General features: G+C 48.4%; 1 protein-coding gene across 8 annotated transcripts in view; it reads right to left on the bottom strand.

Moving 5' to 3' along the window:
* The window catches only part of Ikzf1 (IKAROS family zinc finger 1), an 86602-nt gene extending 79204 nt beyond the window's left edge, over positions 1–7398 (bottom strand). For 7 of the 8 annotated variants that reach the window (XM_010624884.3, XM_033764925.1, XM_033764929.1 and 4 more), the window contains exon 1: positions 7361–7398. The gene's annotated coding sequence lies outside the window, so the exon portion shown is untranslated. Of the gene's footprint in view, positions 1–3634; positions 3761–7360 lie in introns of those variants that run through there. The other variant, XM_010624883.3, reaches the window with a different exon arrangement.
* Positions 7399–7404: the final 6 nt, after the last annotated feature.

The raw sequence follows: 7404 nt of genomic DNA, 5'->3' as shown, positions 1-7404 counted from the left end.
AAAAAAAAAAAAAAAAAAAAAAAGGAGAAGGTATGGGTGCAGAATTCTCCTAGCCTGTGTATTTGCTATTGAAACAGCCCCCAAGCTAGATTTCAAGTGCCCCTGAATGTTTTGACAGGAAGCCTGGGCTGTGCTGTCCTCAGGTGTCCCCTGCTCAGGCACAGAGGGGCTCCAGTTTGCAGCACAGCACTCCTGTTAGCTCTCACTGCTCACAGCGACTCAGGGGCAGTCAGAGCTGATATGTCCTGAAAAAGCAAAAATCCCAAACACAGGATGGCCCAACTTCGGCCATCAGCACCAGCACCTTCTGAAGCAGCTTCCTCAAATAGAAATGGCTTTTCACACTTCATCACTTTGTAAAAAAAATGTAAGTTCAGTCTCATTTTCTCCTCTACCCTTACTGATGTTGGAAGATTTCTATGCATGGCCAGGAAACATGCAAAAAAAAAACATTACAACAAAATATGATACTTGTCTTTAAAAATCTAGCAACTGCTCCCCAAACAGTGATTTACACAGATAGCCCTTAAAATGCTCATGGTTTCTAAGTCACTGTGATAAAGTAAGAAGACAGAGGAGCCCTGGACTAGATTGTGCATTCCTAGTATTTTCAGGTTTTTTTTTTTCATTTTTAAGAAGAGAAAAATACAAAGTTACAATATCGACTAACATTTTCCGACTCAGCAAGGTGATACAGTATAAAAGAGTAGACCACGCAATCTCCCCCTTTCAGCACAGAAGATATCTTAACATGTAAGTCAATCATTTTGTGTGGACATTTTAAATTATTATTAAAGCTACCTGGTAGAAGAATGTTATACTCATAACATTCCAAGAAAATGCACCAATGATACTGAAGTTTCTACAAGACCACAGAGTTCAATTAAAGGGAAGGTGTGCAGGAGTCTTTTTGGCAAACACTATACCAGACCTGAAAGAGTAGAACCGTGCAGACTTTTAGAAGCACATCCTATCGCTTGGAAACCCATATATCTCACTAATTAAAATGTCACTGCTAGTTGATTATCTCCCAAAGATACTCTCTTAGATAGGTGGACTTTTTTTTCTCTTTCTTCATTTTACTTACACACCCAACATGTAGCTGGCAGTAAGACAAGACCTACAAAATCGAACATAAACACTTGAGTGAAAGAATGGGACCAAGTCAAATGTAGTACAGGCCTCCCTGATACACTCACATTGCCTGGCCTCTCGCTCCTTAGTGAAAGAGACCATCCTGGCCCAATCAGATATCAGAAAGTGCACTCAGCCTTTGCCCTGGGAGGAGGAAGAAGTGTAGACTTCCTGAGAGCTGCCCCACCTCAGAGAGGGCCACACGGACAAAGTGGAAACTTCCTTTAAAGGACCAGAATTCTGAGCCCAACTCTTTCCCACACCCACCACATCGCCAGCTAGCATCCAGATGAGGCGAGATGGCTTTTGCACGAGCAGTATTGGGAACGAAGCTGTGTTCACTTTTTAAAACTGTGCTAACGGGTCCTGAATGTGGATTTAAAAACTGGGTTCCTTCCATCACGGCTTGGTCTCTTAAGGGCTTTAGCACTGTGGGATTTCACCCCACTCACCCTGACTTCCAGGGAGCACTGCAGGAGAAGGCAGAGCAGGACGTGCCCCAGAGGGCCAAAAGGATGGGAGCACTTGTCGGCTGAGTGATAGCAGTGACGGGCAGGAGGCTACTCGCTGCCCAGGGAATGTCCTCGACCACTTGTACTGGCCTTGCAGTTGGCACATCTCAGCAAGAGAGGACTAGATTTCCACTCTATCCCACAGCAGGCAGAGCTGGCTACCTGACTCCTGGCTGGAAGCAGCCTCGGGGTGTTCATGGGCCTCACGGACCATGAGCCAGGTCCCCGGGACACGTGTGTGCAGCCTCGCCAGGATTCTAGGCCGATTCTGGGAGCCTTCGCCTTCGGCCAAGTAGGCGGGTACAGGAGTTGGCGCTTAAACCCCACAGCTCCTTCATCTGCCCACTACAGAAACCGGGGTCTGTGGCCTGGCAGCAAAAGCTCAAATCCCAGGGCACACCCCAGCGGCCCGGGGCTGGCCCTTCACATGCTGTAGACTGTGTTAACTGAGACGACTGATTTCTCATCTTTCCAGGAGTACTGGCTTTTAGTAAATCGCATTTCTTTTTCAAAAGCCCGGTCTGCTCTTAACATGGAAATTATTTAAATTCAGGCAAACATATGCAACCTGATTGTGGAGCGGGAATACACTCGTGGAAAAAGTACAAGCAGTTTCCAAAGCATTTCTCAATGGCAATTAACCCCCTTATCTTTAAGGACCTGAGATAATTAGCAGTTGGGTGTAATTAAATGAAGCTAAATTCAACAGTGGTTTTACACCAACTCTCTTTGGATATCACTTTGATTTTTCTGCCCTACACAAAACTTGTCAGAGCAACAGGAAGGAAAGGTCACTTTTCAGCCTGAAAGTGGGGCTTGCCCTAGGGGGTCGATGGCTCTCTCTGGGTTTCCTTAAAAGCTCTGGAGCATATTGCAGAGTGGCTCCGAAGTGAGCTCACAAAAGGTCAATTCCTCATTTTCATTTCTCCTAAAGATTCTAAATTCAACATCTTCCCATCAGGTCTAAGGAGGCATCTTCTGTAGAACGTTATTTGCTCTAATGTGCCGGTGAAAATGTGATATCAAACAAACAAAAAATATCAAACATGGGTTAGCCAGTATTTGTACTAGACTCCCCAGCTTTGCCGAAAGACTCTAATTCAGGCCACCCAGGTGTGGTGGCACAGGCCTGTAATCCCAGCACTCTGGGAGACTGAGACAGGAGGATCACAAGTTGAAGTCCAGCCTGGGCATTTTTGGAGCTTAGTGAGACCCTATCCTAAAATAAGAAAAATTTTAAAAAGGGAGAGGGTCGCAGCTCAGTTCAAAGGCCCTGGGTTTCACCTTCCTCACTATGGGGTAGGGCTTCTAATTGAAACCAGACTGTTCATTTCAAACATTTTCAAACTAACAGAAAATGGCACACAGTCTACATGTGATTGTGTGATCTCAAAAACTGAGCGCAAGCATTTCTGCATATAGGTCTTTCAAAAACACTTTATGCAGTTTTGAGTTGTTTCAGTTGTCCAAAAATCCTACATATTACAGAAAGGAGGAGAAAAGGGAAGAGAGAGAGAGAGAGAGAGAGAGAGAGAGAGAGAGAGAGAGAGAGAGAGAGAGCAGAGCAGCACAGCAAGGCAGCCAGCCGGGGGTGGAGGTCCCACTCAATCCCTCTGTCCATCATACTAAACCATTCACCAATTACATTAAGTTTTAGGGAGAAATGGTGGGAAGCAAGTGTGGTGAGCTGTTTGCTGAAGAAAAATGAATCACTGCACACTTGAATGAGAAAATATGAAGAGAGCCTTTTCTGCACTAATTAGGACCTATTTAAAGCAATTTGTGAAGCCATGGCCCCGAGCCACCAGCCAGGGAGGTGGAGCAGGGGGCCAATCTGAAAGCAGAAGGTGCAGACGGAGCTAATGATGCTCTCTGCACCCCAAGACAGAGGGGCGCGAGGCACTCTGGGTGCAGACCACGCTGCAGGAGCACCGTGGAGGACAGGACAGGCACCAGGCAAGAACAACACGAAGCCATGTGGCACTCACCTAGCAATGCAGGCTCCCGAGACCCAGCAAGGCCGCCTCCGCCACCCCGTCAAGGCACAGGCCCGCAGCCACGCGGAGGCCCTGCCAGCAGCTCACTGGAGAGGCCCTGTTGGCCAGCTGTGGGGCGTGGGCTCTCCCTTCCCCTCCTTAAGGATCCACTGCCGTCTTCACCCTCCCCTGGGCACAGAGAAAGGTGGACCCTGTTGCTGGTGTCGCCCCATATATGCAAAGAAGGAGGGAAGCTGGTTTTCTCTCAGGAACACACACACAGGAAGGGAGCCTGCTTCCTGTCCCAACCAAGAAGAGTTCAGAAATTATCTGGGTGTCTCATTTGTCAGGCTGGCTGTGGAGAGGGGTGCTCTTTAGCCAACAGGAATGGCGAGTTCCCCAAAAGGCAGAAGATGGCCATGCAGAGGAAAAATGGACCCCAGTGTGGAGAGGACAAGTCTGGTCTCCACACCTGGGATTTGGGGTTTTCGGCGCTTTTACAGTTTATCTCCAGGTGGTTAGCTGAAGCCACCCTGGCCTCCATGCATTTATCACAGTCAAACAGGAGAAACAGAAGGCATCAGCTGACACACACTGCCAGTGATGTACAGATTAGGCCCGACTCCCTCCCTTTGCTGCCTTCAGAATAACCATCAGGATCCCCTGAAGAGGCACTGACACCCCTTCTCCACAGGAAGACTTTCTGCAAACCTTCTCCACCTCACGAGCAATGTGCACTCTTTCAACGGGTCTTCAACATGTTTGTCACAATACCCTGAATTCCCCAGGAGCTACGTCGAACCAGAGCAAAGCTAGGGTGCTGTCAATCTAGGCATAGGATATGGGCTTCAGGAGCCAGAGAGGTGACCAGGGGCACGAAGCCACTTAAAGAAATCCCAGGAAGCTGCGCTCTGTGGCGCAGGATGCAAGGGTAGTATTTAATCAAAACCACAGGCATGGCAGCCTTATTGCTGTTGCTCTAGTTTGGGTCAGGGCACCCCAAGCACCCTCTTTCGCCCTGGCTCCCCTGCGAATTTTAAGAACATGTGTGCAGGGTGGCGGGGTGGGGGGAGGAGGTTAATGTGGATCCTCTGCAACTCTGTGTTTCTACGACTCACATGAAAAATATGCATGTGTCCCCCACCTTTGAGCAAAATCGAAGGATCTCTTTCAAGATGCTGACTGGATGCCTGTGTCTCCTCTTGTGTGCCCCAAGGATGGGTCACTTGTTGCTTTTACAGCTCACGGTTTCCACACGAAAAGGAGTATGCAATGCACACAGGAAATGTAATAGCTCTGGAGTCTGCAATGGCAGTGTGGGGACCCCAGACAGGAGGCTGCTCAGAGCCACGCAGGTGCTGCAGCAACTCGGTCTGGCAGCAGACACCACGGTGGCCCCCCTGTACCTCTCAGCCTTAGAAATAAACTGGCAGAAGCCATGGGTTTCCAGTGAGCCCTACAGGCTGCTGGTTTGCTTTCTGCAAGTTGGATTCACTTCCACAAGTCTCCCTTAGAGTAGGGCAAGAACAATACGTATTTCACAATGAAATTGTCTCATAATCCCAAACATTAAAGGAGGAAACAATAACACCCGAAGGTGCTAGCCTTGATATACTCTTGCAGAGCTGGAGTTACTTGAAGACGACAAAAAATCAGATGAATGCAACACTGCATCATTTATGCCCAAACATCCCCTATAAATAAAGAAATCCATTTTATTGTAGAAAAAGGTTAAAAGTAAAAGAAGGAGCTTTATTATTCAGGTCCAGTTTGCTGGATGTTACAACTCTTTTCCACGCTGCCTTCCTGCCTGCCTTTTTTCATGCTGGGTGCATGGGTTGTGTGTGCACACAGGCCATTTCTTTCTTTCCTGTCCATATCAATGCAGATAAATCTTAAAATATAGGATCCCCTCAAGCTCCAAAAGGCTCGGCACTTACATTAACAATATGCTACTCCCTTAGCCAATACAAATCCAAACAGAGGAAGACATAAATTCCTCAACCAAAGAAGCACCATTCCCAGGCCAGGTCTCCGGACAAGTGGGGAAAACTTTGCCCAAGGTCCTGCAGGGCTTCAAATGTTTTTGCCAATGAATTCGCTGTGCTCTTAATATTTCAACAAAGGAGATGGCTCTGAGAACAGACCGTGTGCCTTCTCTTTAGGAAAGCATGCACAAACTTCTCACAAGAGTCCCACACAACACACCCGGTTCCACACACAGCCATGTTCTCCGGTGAGGAGCTAAGGCTACCGTGCTGCTGAATTCGGGAGAGAAGCAGTTTTCCCAGATGTCACATTCTAATCACAACACTGATTGCTTAAACCAGCACCCAGGGGCTTTGAGCTCCAGCCTCAGCTACCACCAGCTCGAGACGAGTGGCAAAGAAAGCAGGACGCTTAACTCAGTGAAATGTCTCGGCATCAACCCTGGTGAACTAACTACAAGTCTAAGAAGCACGGTTTTCTCCTAGGTAGCAAAGATCTGCATGCGTGTGTTCACAGGAAAATTTGCAATTGGACGCATTCTATCAAACCAGATGGCATGGGCCTTAAAATGTGACACCAGTACTTACAGGTACGGGTGCAGGTCCTTCTGTAACAGGCTCCTGCACAGTAGGAGACACCAGTGCAACCGGGGGAACTGTCCTCCAGGCACATTTGTCCCCGTTCAAATTCTCAGCCACATGCCAGATAATCCGATTTGTCACTGAAACAATTTGGATGAACGGTAATATAAATAATACTCAGATTGTTAGTTTTAAATTTCCCATATAAGAGACCAATCTGCCTTCATCCACCAAACATCTTCCAACAAAGAAAACCGAGAGGACCTGAAGATTTCCCTCCTTCCCTTTCCACTCAGAACTAAAATGAATCAATCCTTAAAAACATTTGAATTTGTATGAAAGTCAAAATCTTAAGCACATTAAGTATTTTCAGCTTCCATAAAATCTCCTTTTGATAGAAGTTGGTGTGAGTAAAAAGGTCATATTTCTTCAGCACCATTTTGTCTCTGGAAATGTAAAACAAGGCACCTCAAAACTGCAATGCACTGCAGCAGGGAGGGAAAAGTATTCCTAGGTTGGGCCCCGGGGCAAAGCCCCACACGAACGTTCCCTCTGGGTGGGTTCCGAGGGCAGAGACAGCAACTGCATTTCAAAACTGTCCCGGAACCCAGATCGGGTCTTTCGGGGAGTTGGTCACCAGAGCAGGATCTGTGCCGCCAAGTTAGAAGGCGAAAGAACCTGTCTCCGAGATTCCTAGGTGATTACCGGGGAGTCCTGACACATTGTAAAACTGTTTCCAGCGACCCGCGAGCGACCAGACCACGGGTCGCTTCCAGAAGCCGAGCGCACAACAGGCGGGGAAGAAAACAATTTCTAAGTTTTCAGAGCCGGGATAATTCCCATTCTGCAGGGAGCAACCTCAGGAGCGGTCTCAGAAGCAGTCTTCGCAGACGACTTTATGAAAGCAGACTTCGGGGTTTCGCCCTTCCCGCGACTAAACCTTTAAACCCGACCCGATCCGACCAGACCAACCCGACCGACCCCAGTCGAGCCGACCGGGTCATCCCCTGCGGGCGCAGCTCAAGTCCGCGCCCCTCTCAGAGAGGCACCGGGGCGGGAGCGCGGACCTCGCAGCTCTGTTTCCCTGTCTTTTCTGCTCTCGAAACGTTTTTAAAAATCCCTCGGCAGCCCCAAGTTTTCCTCCTGAAGCGCAGCTTTAAACACTCACGTGGACTCGCGCGCCGAGCTCCGGGGGCCGGGCCGGGTCCGGGG

This window comes from Fukomys damarensis, unplaced genomic scaffold (genome assembly GCF_012274545.1).
Source record: "Fukomys damarensis isolate Sample0158 unplaced genomic scaffold, DMR_v1.0_HiC HiC_scaffold_17, whole genome shotgun sequence".
Classification (NCBI taxonomy): Eukaryota; Metazoa; Chordata; class Mammalia; order Rodentia; family Bathyergidae; genus Fukomys; species Fukomys damarensis.
This window is presented reverse-complemented; position numbering and strand designations above follow the sequence as displayed.